The following is a 13,382-nucleotide window of genomic DNA, read 5'->3' as shown; positions in this document are numbered from 1 at the left end:
GACCCCCATGACAAGATGGCTAACTCCCAATCAAGAGTGTCATCCCACCTGTGCTTTCAATATTTATAAATTCAGAAGGGCAAAGAATACATAGGCTTTGAAGGTAGAACAAATGATCATTCTATAAATAGTCAGTCCCCCTTCCATCCCTCACCCCCATGAAAAGAGAATACATCCCCACTTCACTGATATTGAGCTTTCGACAGAGCCATGTTAGGAAATATGATCTGAATAGATATCTGCACTATACTTGTGTGGTTGGACTTGTCCTCTTGTGCTACTGTCTCCATACATGATGAGAGTCACGTACAGCCAGAGCACTGGTCCAAAAGGAAGAAAGACATAAGGAACAAACCTGAAACCACACTTCAGCTGGAGCCCAAACCAGGTGAGCCATGTCTAGTCAGCCAGCTCCCAATCAAACCACAGAAAAAGGATCAAAAATTAAATGCTTGCTGTTGTATATCACTGAGATTTTGCCATTAACAATTATTCAGCAACAGCTAACAGAATGATAGCAAATAGGCTTTGTTTGAATCAAAGCCCTATAATTTATCAACAATATGATGTTGTCCAAATTAGGTAATTTGGTAATCTTCCTGAGCCTCAGTTTCCTCAAATGAAAAATGAGGGTAAGTGTTTTATAGGGTTATTGTGATAATTAAATAACTTAATAGATAGAAAACATTTCTGGAAATATTATTATTGTTATTATCCTCTAAACTTTAAGTATATTCTTCTGGCAATTTTTTTTTTAAATTTCTAGAAGGAATAGGGAAGCATCCATTAAAAATAAAGATCCAGACTGACGCTCCTCTGAGTGGAACAACCAGATTGACTCAAATGAGAAGGGCAGAGAACAAATCAAATGTTTAGTCACACACACCCGCCTTTCATCTTTCCAAGGATGGAATGACACATTGTCTCAAATCCACGCTACATATCTGTACAATTAATGTAGTCTGTTTTGCCCACAAATGAGATTTTATGAAAGCAAATACACTTTTCAATGCTCAATGTTTTTTTTAAAACTCAAAGGGAGAAAAACATTTATTTTACTTGCTTTTGGTAAGGAGACCCAAAACATTGACTGGACACAGTGAAAGAATGAAAAACAAGCCTTGTAATGAAACACAGCAAGTCTGTCTTCTTCCACATTATGATTTTATAAGCCCAAGAAGAAACTCTTAGCAATTTATTTAATCTCTGAGAAGATTTTCTTCTTGAAAAGTAAGAAAATATCAAACAGCATATGCATAACAGGTGCCAACATGGTCTGTAGAGTAGTAACTTAGATAATATCAGACTCTCTCTCCATGGGGGTAAAGAAGAAGCATGGGCCAGGATGCTAGCAACCATTTGTCACTTACAACAGAAAAAGCAATACCTGACAAAAAGAAAAGCCAGAGTAAAATGAGGTCACTTATAAACAGCCAAGGGTCAAATGCCTTGTTTCTTTGGACAGTGTCCTGACAGAAAATTCCTCGAGATTGCCTATTCCAGGGAATGTCTTCCCATGACAAATATGTTAATGGAGTATATAATTCACTACAGAGATTCCCCTTTCCAGGCATTCCTGGAAAATGTTTGTTGAACTCTCTGCCTCCCCTTTCCAAGTTCTTACCATTCCTTCCACTGTTCTTTTGTAAAACAATAGTCCAGGATGCTTTCCAGTTGCCCAAGAGGCCACCCAAACCTGCCTTCCCTCCATAGGGCTCCAGCTTCAGATTCTCTTCATAAATCAATCTTTCCACCACCACTAAGCACTACTGTCAACAAACCCTGTAAGGATTTATCAGATGACAGACTAGCTTTGGCTGACAGACAAGTTCAGAAGAAGGAAACGACGAATAGTGGGGTTTATTCACTTATTCCACACCTATGATATTGAGCCAATTACTTAACCTAAGCTTCAGTTTCATTGCTGTAAAATAAGGACAGTAATGCTCTGATATAATTCGTGAATTTGTTCTGAAAAATCAATGAAATAATTGCATACGCAATTTTAGGTTGTCTGTGTTAATGTCCAGTTCAAGATGTCCGGCAGCAACAGGTGGCTCTCAGATTTGTGTGGGATCGCAGTCACCTGGAGGGTATGTTCATACACATACTGCCAGGAGCTATCCAGAGAATTTGAGATTCTTCAGATCTGAGGTGGAACTAAGAATCTCCAGATGAGGCTCATTCTACTGGTCCAAGAATCACACTATGAGAATCTCCAGATGAGGCTCATTCTACTGGTCCAAGAATCACACTATGAGAACCACTGTTGTAAAGAGACCATAAAGATGCCTGCTAACAAGGGAACATGGATCAGGAACCCATAGGATAGCTTTTGGAGACCCAGGACCAGTAATAATACCTCCTCTGTTATTATTATAATTACCACTCTCATTGCCATTGTTATTTTACCTTTCTTAAGGTATTTACACTTTTTAGGAGATCCAAAGCCTTGAAATGATTTTCAACAGGAAAGTAGAATGTCATATTTAAATCACATATGGCTCATCAAATAACATGTGAACCAACCCCTAATCTCCCGAGAGGTTCCAATAGCTCCTCCTGGGAGACACCTTTTCTTATTTGAATCGCTGTCATTGTAGTGACCGCTGTGAAGAATGTAACGTAAAGTAGGAGAGAGTCACCCCCACCTCAATTCACCAGAAGCAGAAATGAAGGTCAACCAATATTGGTTTAATAGAGAATAAATATTTCCCCAAAAAAGTGTTCCTAAATAATTTGTATTATTTGAGGGCTATAAAAATTTCACTCTTGTGTGGAACATAAGGAACAGCACAGAGGACCATAAGGGAAAGAAGGGAAAACTGAATGGAAAGAAATCAGAGAGGGAGGCAAACCATGAGAGACTCTGGACTCGGAACCAAGCTGAGAGTTGTGGAGGGGTTTGCGGGTGGGGGATAGGGTAACTGGGTGATGGGTATTAAGGAGGGCTCTGGGTGCTATACACAACTAATGAATTGTTGAACACTACGTTAAAAACTAACAATGTACTACATGTTGGCTAACTGAACATTAAAAAAAAAAAGTCTCCCAAATATTTTACTTGAAACACAATAGTAGTTCTAATTTTCTGTTGTTAATAAAGATACCTCCAATATCTGGGTACCCTATTGTAGGAGGGGCTATTTTATTTATTTATTTATTTATTTTGGAGTTGAGGAGAATATGTGTATATGTAAATATCACAGGCAGGAGTAGACAGTAAGAAACAAAGACAGGGAAGGATATTTGATAACCTTTCAATATCCCTAGAAAGTGGTGTTGGGGTTGATGTAGAGCATAAAATCTGCAACAATACCTGGCTTGCTAAAATGTAACACAGAGGCCACTGGGTACAAGGAAGGTTTTTGGAGGAAGGCATAGGACTTTGGAGTGCCCATGCCTGCATGACCACTCTTGCCCTAGGAATGTCACAGGGAGTTACCTTCCCTGAAGCTTTCTTAGCCCCAACAGCTGCCCTGTGATCTAAGAGATATATGCATTGTCCCCTAGACTATGTTTGGCAGAACCGTAGAACATACAGTTTAGTATGTCATTCCTTCCCACAAATAGATCCTCCTAATCCAGTAAGACCTCCTGTCAAACATCATGCCCTCGAGAAATGGTGATAAAGATTTATGATTATCCTGAAAGACCAATAAAGGCGGGAGCAAAGAAGAACAAAGGGTCTTCCTCTCTGAGCATTGACCCCCTTGCCTCTTCCTCTCTTTCACAGCAAAGTATGGAGTAATCTTTCATCCCTCCCTATAGGGAGTGCTGGCCAATCCCAGCAAAGCAGAAGTCATACTGATTCCACCAAAATATGCTCTGCTGCAATGGAACCAGGTTCAAGTGGAGGCGGGGGACAGCAGTACTGGGGACTCTTCCTGAGGTATCTGGTGTAGAAATGGCCTGACCTAGTGGCTTAGCTTTGGTAAAGTCTTGCTTCTTATTTTTCCTCCATTAACTTTGCTCATTGTAAGCTCATTTCCTCTTTGACTACAAAGAGACAGAATAGAACTGCCCTATGACCCAGCAATTGCACTATTGGGTATTTACCCTAAAGATACAAACGTAGTGATCCAAAGGGGCACGTGCACCCGAATGTTTATAGCAGCAATGTCCACAATAGCCAAGCTATGGAAAGAACCTAGATGTCCATCAACAGATGAATGGATCAAGAAGATGTGGTATATATACACAATGGAATACTATGCAGCCATCAAAAGAAATGAAATCTTGCCATTTGCGACAACATGGATGGAACTAGAGTGTATCATGCTTAGCGAAATAAGTCAAGCGGAGAAAGACAACTATCATATGATCTCCCTGATATGAGGAAGTGGTGATGCAACATGGGGGCTTAAGTGGGTACGAGAAGAATAAATGAAAGAAAATGGGATTGGGAGGGAGACAAACCATAAGTGACTCTTAATCTCACAAAACAAACTGAGGGTTGCTGGGGGGAGGGGGTTTAGGAGAAGAGGGTGGGATTATGGACATTGGGGAGGGTATGTGCTTTGGTGAGTGCTGTGAAGTGTGTAAACCTGGTGATTCACAGACCTGTACCCCTGGGGATAAAAATATATGTTTATAAAAAATAAAAAATTATACTTTAAAAAAAAAAAAGAGACAGCATACTGACCATCACTGTCCTCTACATAATAACCATTCAAAGCCCTGACTCTGTGAACTGAGAGAAGACCCAAGACACAAGTCACAGGTACAATTACAGGATCTATCACCATTTGAATTCAAAATTGAAGTGATATATAATTTCCAACTGTTTTTCATTATTTGCAGTTATGGGGGGGGCACTTAGCTCTGTGGCTGATAAACAAAGTTGAACACTACAACACTACATGTCAGTATTAAAATATCTGCAAGACCTTTATTTATGGTAAGTCCATACTTCTTAACAAAACATTTAACAAAAGAAATGCTACAGGACAAAAATATCAGTCTAATGAAGAAGGCTGTAGTTAACACTTCATGTTTAAGCATAAATGCCTGCTAAAAGATACCTTAACATTTCTTGAAAATAGTATTATATTCTCTTCCGAGCCTATTTCTTCTACCCAAATAAAAAAAAGTTCACCAAAAAGGAATATAGGAAGAAAGCTCCATGGCTTCAAGACTTTCAGCATGACAAGTTTAGACTAATAATATATGGCCTAGAGCCTGCTGATTAAAAAAGAAATAACCATGTCCATAACTTACTGAAATGGGTTTTTATATGTACAATAGCATACTCATAAAATTTAAAACTATGTGCCAACTTAATAGAAATTCACTACTCCTGGAGTATGCTAATAGAAAGCCAGTACTTTGAAATTCAAAATGAAAACTAGTATCTGTCAAATTCATTTCCTTATTTTCACTGCATTCATAGTCTCATCATTTAAATTCATTTTAGAGGAAAAAGAAACTCAATCTACTCCTAAATTATGGCTTGCTTTCCATTTGGGTATAAAAATACGTGACATTCAGGTAGGCACTGCTTATTCTGTATGCTCTGTTAGGTTTCCAAAGTCCCCAACAAGGACTCAGTTTTTCTAAACAAAATACACTTGACCAAAGGGAAACATTTTTCTACCTATTATCATTCAGAAACAATGAATACAGATTTGGGAAGTAGATTCCAAACACTGAGAATAAGACTATTAATATTTTAGATAAGATATTTTGAGAAAGTATCTTTCTATAGTCCATAAGTAACTTCAAATTATTTAACAGGAACACAGCTTCTTTGGCAACTGATTGACTCTATGTCCTTCCAAACTCCTGTAAATTAGACTTCCATATGCAATGCTTATATAACTCTTATCATCACCAGAATCTCAACATTTCATATTCAGATTAGAGCAAAATAATCACCAAACTACTCTTTTTTATCCTCAGTCTCTTTAATATAATTCAGTCCAAACCAATCATCTGATATACTTCTTTTCTAAGAGACCAAAATGATTGCTTCATTCTCTTCCCCAAGGATTTGCAAATCCCTTGCAGCATGGCTTGGCACTCCACTTTCTGACCGAGGTCTACTGAATCTTATTTCCTTAGCAAAAATCTGTTTCCATCAGGTGTGGACCACATTGTAACACCTGGTTCATGCCACTTTCCGAAGTCCCCACCTGGAACACCCTCTTTCTCATCTTCGGTATGCAAATATTGACATCTTCCCGTTTCATTTTTTCCCAAACCCCTAAACTGCTACTGGGTGTACAGTCAGTGACACAAGAGTTTACTTTTTTCTAAAGTGACTCATTGTTAAAAATTGGACATTAGTTTTTACATCACCCACTTTGTTATAAATTCATTAGGACACAAATCAATGTTTTACTTCTTTCCTTTGTTTTAATTGATGTATTTATTTTTAGAGAAAGAGAGCATGAGCAGGAGGGGCAGAGGAAGAGAGAGAGAGAGAGAATCCCAAGCAGACTCCATGCTGAGTAGAGTCCAGTGTGGCACTCCATCCTAGGACCCTAAGATAATGACCTGGATGAAACCTAGAGTCAGACACTTAATTGATTGTTCCACCCAGATGCCTCCTACTTCTTTTCCATCATCTATAGAATAAATAGGGTGTTTGGTCTATAAGCTTTCAAAAATGTTTGATTAGGTAGGCATATATAAAACAAGATTTAGATAATTATCTTTTTTTCCTTTTTTTTCAAATTTTTATCATTTTAAAAATCTTTTCAATGGTAGAGTCCCTTTCCTAGAGAGTAATAGAGTTTAAAATATCTTCTAGACACATTTTACAAAGATATTCTTTTCTCTGTATTTACTAGCAACCTAAAACAAGAAATATTTTGGTGTTGTTTAGAAAACATGATTTATATTCAGGATTCTTTTAATTTACATATTTAAAAATACGGTTTCAGTGCTTATTTTAACTGTATCACTAGTTTTTAGTTATTATGTTTTAATAATAAAACATTTTTGTTTAGAAAGAATCTTGGGGCTTCCTTCATCAAACCAGTGAGGTCGGCTTTGATATTTCATTCACTGCCAAGATCCACTGGAGGAGTTTTTTGCAAAGGACTGTGCAAGCTCTACAGGTAAGGACCACAATATGTTTTAGGAAGTCTTCCTTCTCTTCACCAACCCAAACTACCTTTTGTCCCGAAGGTCCCGTGACTTGGCCATTTCCTGAATTCCATTGTATTGCATCTAATTAGAATGCCTACTACACAGTATTTAATTTGAACACAAATTGCCTATATTGTTGGCTATTTGCTTTATACAAGTTTTTGTCCTCCTAATACACTCAGGGACAGGGACTCTGCCCCTTTCATAATGATTAGCACAATGCTGGGTATTTAATAAAAATGCTATGAGGATTCATGGACTTGATTCTTTGCCAACTTCAAGCCTCACAAACACACACAAAAGATGAGGATACCTAAATAACAATACTGATGCTTTTATGCAGGGTTTTTCAACTGAGAACACATCACTTTAGATGCCAATTATCTGAAAAACTAAACTAAAAGTGATTTTCCCCCCTCAGAATGCCTTCACTATTATAGGAAAGAAATCTCACATGCTCCAGTCCCTCCTTCCTTCTATCTTTGATCATCTATCCATTCATTCCATGCATGTCTACTAACCACCCAGAGAGTACAAGGCCCAGACAGAAGCAATGGGAAACATCAAGGTGTTTCAGACTTGCTTAATGCTCATTGGTGTGAGGTGAAAACTGCTTTAGCTTGTCAGAATGTAAAAACAGAAACCATTCCTCAAAAGGAGTGCTCAGAGGTGAGCTCAGCTGAGAAGGCACATCTCTAAGATCATCATCCTCCCATTTCAACAGGGCACTTTGATTAGGAGACAGAGAGGCAACAAACAGCACTTCCAAATTTTGTACATACCAATGGAGCAATATTGAATGGTTTGTGCAACAGAAAAATGGGGAAATAATTAATTCCTCTTTGATTTGCTGCCACAAAAGTACTCAAAACCAACAGGAACCAGATTATGAAAAAGCATCCCAGTAAGTCAAAGAGAGAGTCAAGAAAACAAAGTAATCATAATATTAAGATATGATACCAAAAAAATGCAGATATTTAGGTAAGAGCCATTTTAAATTGTTAAGTGATTATAAGAATACTTAATTAGTACTCAAGGACTTGCATTTTTTAGGTTAGCTCTAGTGAGTTACTGTATTTTAAAAGTCAAAGTTAAATTTACACATATGCTGGTGAGTTAATAAGGAATTAAGTTGCAGAAACTCAGAAATTATCGAAGTCTTCTACCCCCCATCTCTTTCAGTCTCCCAAGCAGAAGTGGCTTATTCACCAGGTCTAATGTGAGCAGACAGTGTTGTGCATTCAGGGGGAACTATAGTAAATGGGAGATAATTCCTTTGCATTGTTATCCTTGCCCCTTTCTATTGAATTGTCAGTCTTGAAAAGTCATAACACATATAGCAATCATATTTGCTTAGAATTCTTTTATAGCAAGAACTGATACCTGAGCACCTGTGGTACTCAGCATACATGCCCCTGATAAATCCCCTTATTACACTTGCTGATAAAGAAAATATTATGTGAAAAATAGATACAATAAACCAGGTTTCCTTTCTGGTCACAAGCCTAACTATGTGCTTATGAGCCAAAAAACACCTCAGGTGATATGCTTTTGCAAATACAAAAATAAAATGTACAACAGCATTTAGGAAGTGCATATGGGTTTCTGTTAAGTCTGCACATTGTGAGGTAGCAATTCTTTCCACTTAGTTCCTCATTTCACAACAGTAACGTCTTCACTGAAAACACCTAACCACTGGCAAAAGTTTATTATCATTATTTATGGTTTTATGTTCCTATCATCAAATCCTGGTGTGCTGGACTGAATGGGAGCCCTCGATCACTGGGAGAGACAAGATGTAACCAAGATAGCAATGGTGAGGTCACCAGAACATGCTGATCACTCAGGCTGAATAGCTGTTCCTCAGGGACTTCACGTACAACACTTTATGCTATCCACTCATTTCTCTAAGGTCAATATGATCACATCCCCATTTTACAGATAAGGGCACTAAAGCACAAGATGCTCAGTCATTATCCCAAGGTTAACAGAATTTAACCAAGATTTGTTCCAAATCTTTTTTCCCAACATTCAATGCAACTTCCCTAGATTAACTACTTTACTTTGCAGGTAGTTAAGTCCCAGGGGACAGACAAGTTAAGAAAATCTATCTTCAAGAAGCTTCACAGAAATACACGGATAGTAGATCCCAAATAGATGATGTAAGGTAATTAAAACATTTGGGGAAATGTTCCTGACATTTCAGTTTGTCAGAGAAAACTAGACCTTTCTAACATGCATCTCTTGGCACCACTCTTAGGATACAAGTGGATATCAGGATCCAATATGGCAGTTCTTTGTTCATGCATGTCCAAAAGTCTTCAGCAAATAACTGAATATATGTAGGTATGATCCATTTCATTCTAAGGTGACCATAATTACCTCAGGTAATCACTGCAAGCTAATCAATATATTTATTTTTTCCACTCTCACCTCCTTCCCAATTGCCTTACTGTAAGATGGGGCTTCTTTCCACCTTCCTATATCTCATCTTTTCCTGCCTCCTAGGGCTTTATTCTATGAATCGCAACCTATCCTTTGTATTCTCAATTTATCCCCCTTTTCTGGTTCCTTCAAGTCAGTGAAAATTCTTATCCAAGCAAAAAACAAAAATAAAACCCCCTCAAAACAGAATCAAACAAACAAAAACACCCTTCTCTATCGTACTCTTCTCTTGGCATTCTGTACTTCCTGTGCCCCGACAGCCTGGATTCTGGAAAGAGTGGTCTAGGATGCTTTTTCCATTTTCTCACTACCTACCCATTCCCCATCCCACAACAATCTGGTTACTGCCCTCACCATTCCACTGAAATCTGCCTTGCAAAGTTACAAATGATCTTCTAGTTGCTTAATTCAATGGACACCATGTGCTTCTCCAGCTTATATACTAAAATTGGAAAGATGTGGAAAAGATTATCATGGTCTCTGGGCAAGAATGATAAGCAAATTCATGCAGTGTTTCATATTTTTATAGTAGGAACTCATTTTGTTATATATAGACATATCTGGATATAGAGAATATATTTGCATATAGAAGAAGTCTGGAAATATATATATTTCAAAATTTTAGCAGTAGTTATGTTGGGCGATGGGATTTAGGGCAATTCTTAAATTACACACTGTCTATATTTGTATCTATATACATGTTTTCACCATATATGTATGTATACATACACATATATTTCAACTTACATTATGATTAGATATTTCTTACCTAAATAAAAATAAATATATCACTTTGAAAGATCCAGTGATCCCTTTTCAGTTCTTACCCTACTGGACCTCTCAGCAGTATTTAATAGTATTATTATGTTCTCTTTCCTTGGCTTCAAGAACAACACTCTCACCTGGTCTTTCTCTACCCTCCTTGGCACCTTGTTCTTAGTCTGTTTTCAACACACAGTCTCTGGGCAGCCTCATTCATGTCAGCGGCTTACATGATGCTAAAAACTCCCAACTCTATTTTTCTAGCTCAGAATTCCTGCGTGAGTTCCAGCCTCCTCCATGCAATCATTTACTAGGTTTCCAAACATTTCAAGGTGAACTCATCCTCTCCCCACTCCCAAATTGGTCCAACTCCTTTAGACATATGTCAATGACTAGAACCACTATCTATCAAGCCCTGTCAGAAATGGAGAAGTCATTTTAAATTCCTCTCCTTTTTCTTACCTCCTGGATCAAAAAGCTCAAGGCTAAAATAATTCTATCTCCCATATTTCACAAACATCACTTCTTTTTTCGTCTGTCCCCATTGCCTTAATCAAGGCTCTCCTCATTTCTTCTTTAGGTCACTGCAACAGCCTCTTGACTGTCATTGCCGTTCCTCTTCGCCCCCTTGAATCCCTCCCTCTATTCTGCAGCCTTAGTGGTTTTTCCGAAATATAAATTATATCATGTCACTCTGGGTTGAAAAGCCTCTGATGACTCCCACTGCCTAAGGATAAAGTTCCAATTATACTTATTGTCCTCCAGTATAGACTTATTACTCAGCATCCATCTTCAGTCTTTCTGAACTCTGGACTTGATGAACTGCTAGCTATTCTTCAAACATTCCATATTCTCTGACACCTCTAAGCCTCGGCTCATGTCACTCCATCTGCAAAAAAACCTCCTTCCCTATTTTCTTAACTTGATTTAGTCTCAGTTATCCTTTGAGACTCAACTTGGGCTTCATTTCTTGACCTGCCCAGACCCACACCTGCTCTCAGAGCACATTTCCTTCCCTCTACTGGGCTATAAATCACACTATATTTTAATTGTTCATTCATTTGTCTTTTTCACAGTAGAATGTGGAGATCCTTGAGGGAAGGATTGTGAATTTAATATTTTTTTGAATATACCTATAAGTAAATGATTGGCATACAAAAGGCAACCACTTCCCAGCTGATGTGATGAGAAGGAGATACAAAACAAGGTCTCTTGAACAAATTTACCCATGAGATACTACAGTGTAATTCTTCAAAAGTCATTAAAGTAAACACAAGGACATCCAAGGGTATTTGTTCAACCCCTATATGGACAGCTTAAAGACCTCAAAATTCAGGAAGAATGCCAGGAAAAAATTCAGACCTTGAATTACAGCCATTCTTACTGACAAGCATAAGGTCTTTTAAGCTGGTACTTTGCTGCAGGAATGCCATGTGTAATGCAGGGAACACAGCACATCAGGTGAGAAAAAAGAGTTTCTAAGTTATATCTTTATCTTCCAGCCACCCAAATGATTCTCTTGGCAAATCACCTGCTTCATCTGAAATTATAGGGCAGCACCTTTACAGGTCTGAAAGAACCAGATGGTCTTCTGTATTCCCTTTATCACTAAAATAAATAATTATAAGATTTCCATGAGAATGCTTCTCAACAAATTATTTTCAGTTCTTGTAATACAAACAAGATAATATACTAACTACATATGATTATTAGGGGGCTTATTTAAGTTAAGATGTCCCTTAAGGACTACCAAGTAAGCTTTGGTAACTAAATTTAAATACTATCTTTCGTACACTGGTATTACTGATCTCACAACAAGAGAGCATGGCTTTATACTGGCTCGTCAGTACTGAAGAGAAATTACCTGTCATCAATGGACCTTGGTCTATACTCCTCTCTCTTCTCTGGCCAAAGACAGGCAGGCACAAAATGCTCCTTTGACTAGAGGGGACACAGAGGAAAACTAATGGCTTCTCAAGTAACACTGAAGACAGACATATTTAAAACAGAAGATAATTAATATGAAAAATACTGCAACTCACAGACATCTTCTACTAACTCCCTCATAGCCTACTGTTCTTTCTCTTAAACACAAGCTCAATTGATTCAAATAGCATGTATCCTCAGGTTTGTCTGGATCTTCCTCCAATCCAGGAAAGAGAATTATAATGGTGCCATAGCAATTATGTGGAATTCCAAGTCACTTGGGGGACTTCCAGGAAAGGTTTTCCTGAAAAGAGGCAGACACGTTATTCCCCCTGTATGCTATTATAACTACACGTGACACTATTGCATTCATTTCTGACAATGGGGGGAGATAATATTAACAGCTGAGGATATCAAGTAGAAGAAAGGAAGGAAGGAACTCTGGTCTTTTATGACAATAATACATTCTATTAGCCAAGACTGAAACCATCCTGTCTTTAGAAAGAGTAGATATGATTTTATATTATTTGCAGCCAAAATCCATCTGATGGATAAACCACTACTGATTAATTTCAAATAGCATTCCTTGTGTTGAAATTCATGGACTTGCCCTACATATGAAGGGGCTGGCAAACTATAAGCGGTAGGCTAAATCTGCCCATAAAGTACTTTCATAAATAAGCTTTACTGGAACACAGCCACTCTTTTTTTGATTGTCTGTGGTTGCTTTCCTGCTATAACAGCAGAGTTGAGTAGTTGTAACAGAGATTGCATAGCCCACAAAAGTGAAAATATTTAGTATCTGGCTTTTCACAGAAAAAAGTTTGCCAGCATCTGCTCTATACCAGCAGATCTCAATGAGGGGCTATATCACTCAGAAATATTTTCCAGGGGCCATTTTAGATGTCCTGATCATTGTGGAGTTCTACAGGACCAGGGTTAATGGTGTGCAATGTTAAAGTTCTACACAACAAAGAATACCCCACCCAAAATGCCATAATGATCCTTTTGAGAAATATTACTCATATTCATTATGATAACCCTTAATTGTGTGCCGTACCTTGGGCCACATGAATTGGATTTTGGATTGCACCTACCATCACAAGTTTGAAGAATTCACCTCCCCAGGTGAGCAGCAAACTAAAAGCATAATG

General features: G+C 37.9%; 1 protein-coding gene and 1 non-coding gene across 7 annotated transcripts in view; one reads left to right on the top strand and one right to left on the bottom strand.

The window, feature by feature from the left end:
• The window catches only part of CTNNA2 (catenin alpha 2), a 1,140,635-nt gene that overhangs the window by 1,000,607 nt on the left and 126,646 nt on the right, over positions 1–13,382 (bottom strand). Inside the window, exon 1 of one of the 6 annotated variants that reach the window (XM_004742296.3) lies at positions 2,000–2,115. The exons of the other annotated variants lie outside the window; for them this stretch is intronic. The gene's annotated coding sequence lies outside the window, so the exon portion shown is untranslated. Of the gene's footprint in view, positions 1–1,999; positions 2,116–13,382 lie in introns of those variants that run through there. 6 annotated transcript variants of the gene reach the window in all.
• On the top strand, positions 9,963–10,065 carry LOC123391827. Its single transcript, XR_006606542.1, has one exon. It is a non-coding gene; the product is annotated as a U6 spliceosomal RNA (small nuclear RNA).

Source organism: Mustela putorius, unplaced genomic scaffold, assembly GCF_011764305.1.
Source record: "Mustela putorius furo isolate JIRA1106 unplaced genomic scaffold, ASM1176430v1.1 tig00000281_pilon_pilon_pilon, whole genome shotgun sequence".
In the NCBI taxonomy this organism is placed as follows: Eukaryota; Metazoa; Chordata; class Mammalia; order Carnivora; family Mustelidae; genus Mustela; species Mustela putorius.
The sequence above is the reverse complement of the archived record's forward strand: the minus strand, read 5'-3'. Positions and strand labels throughout refer to the sequence as shown.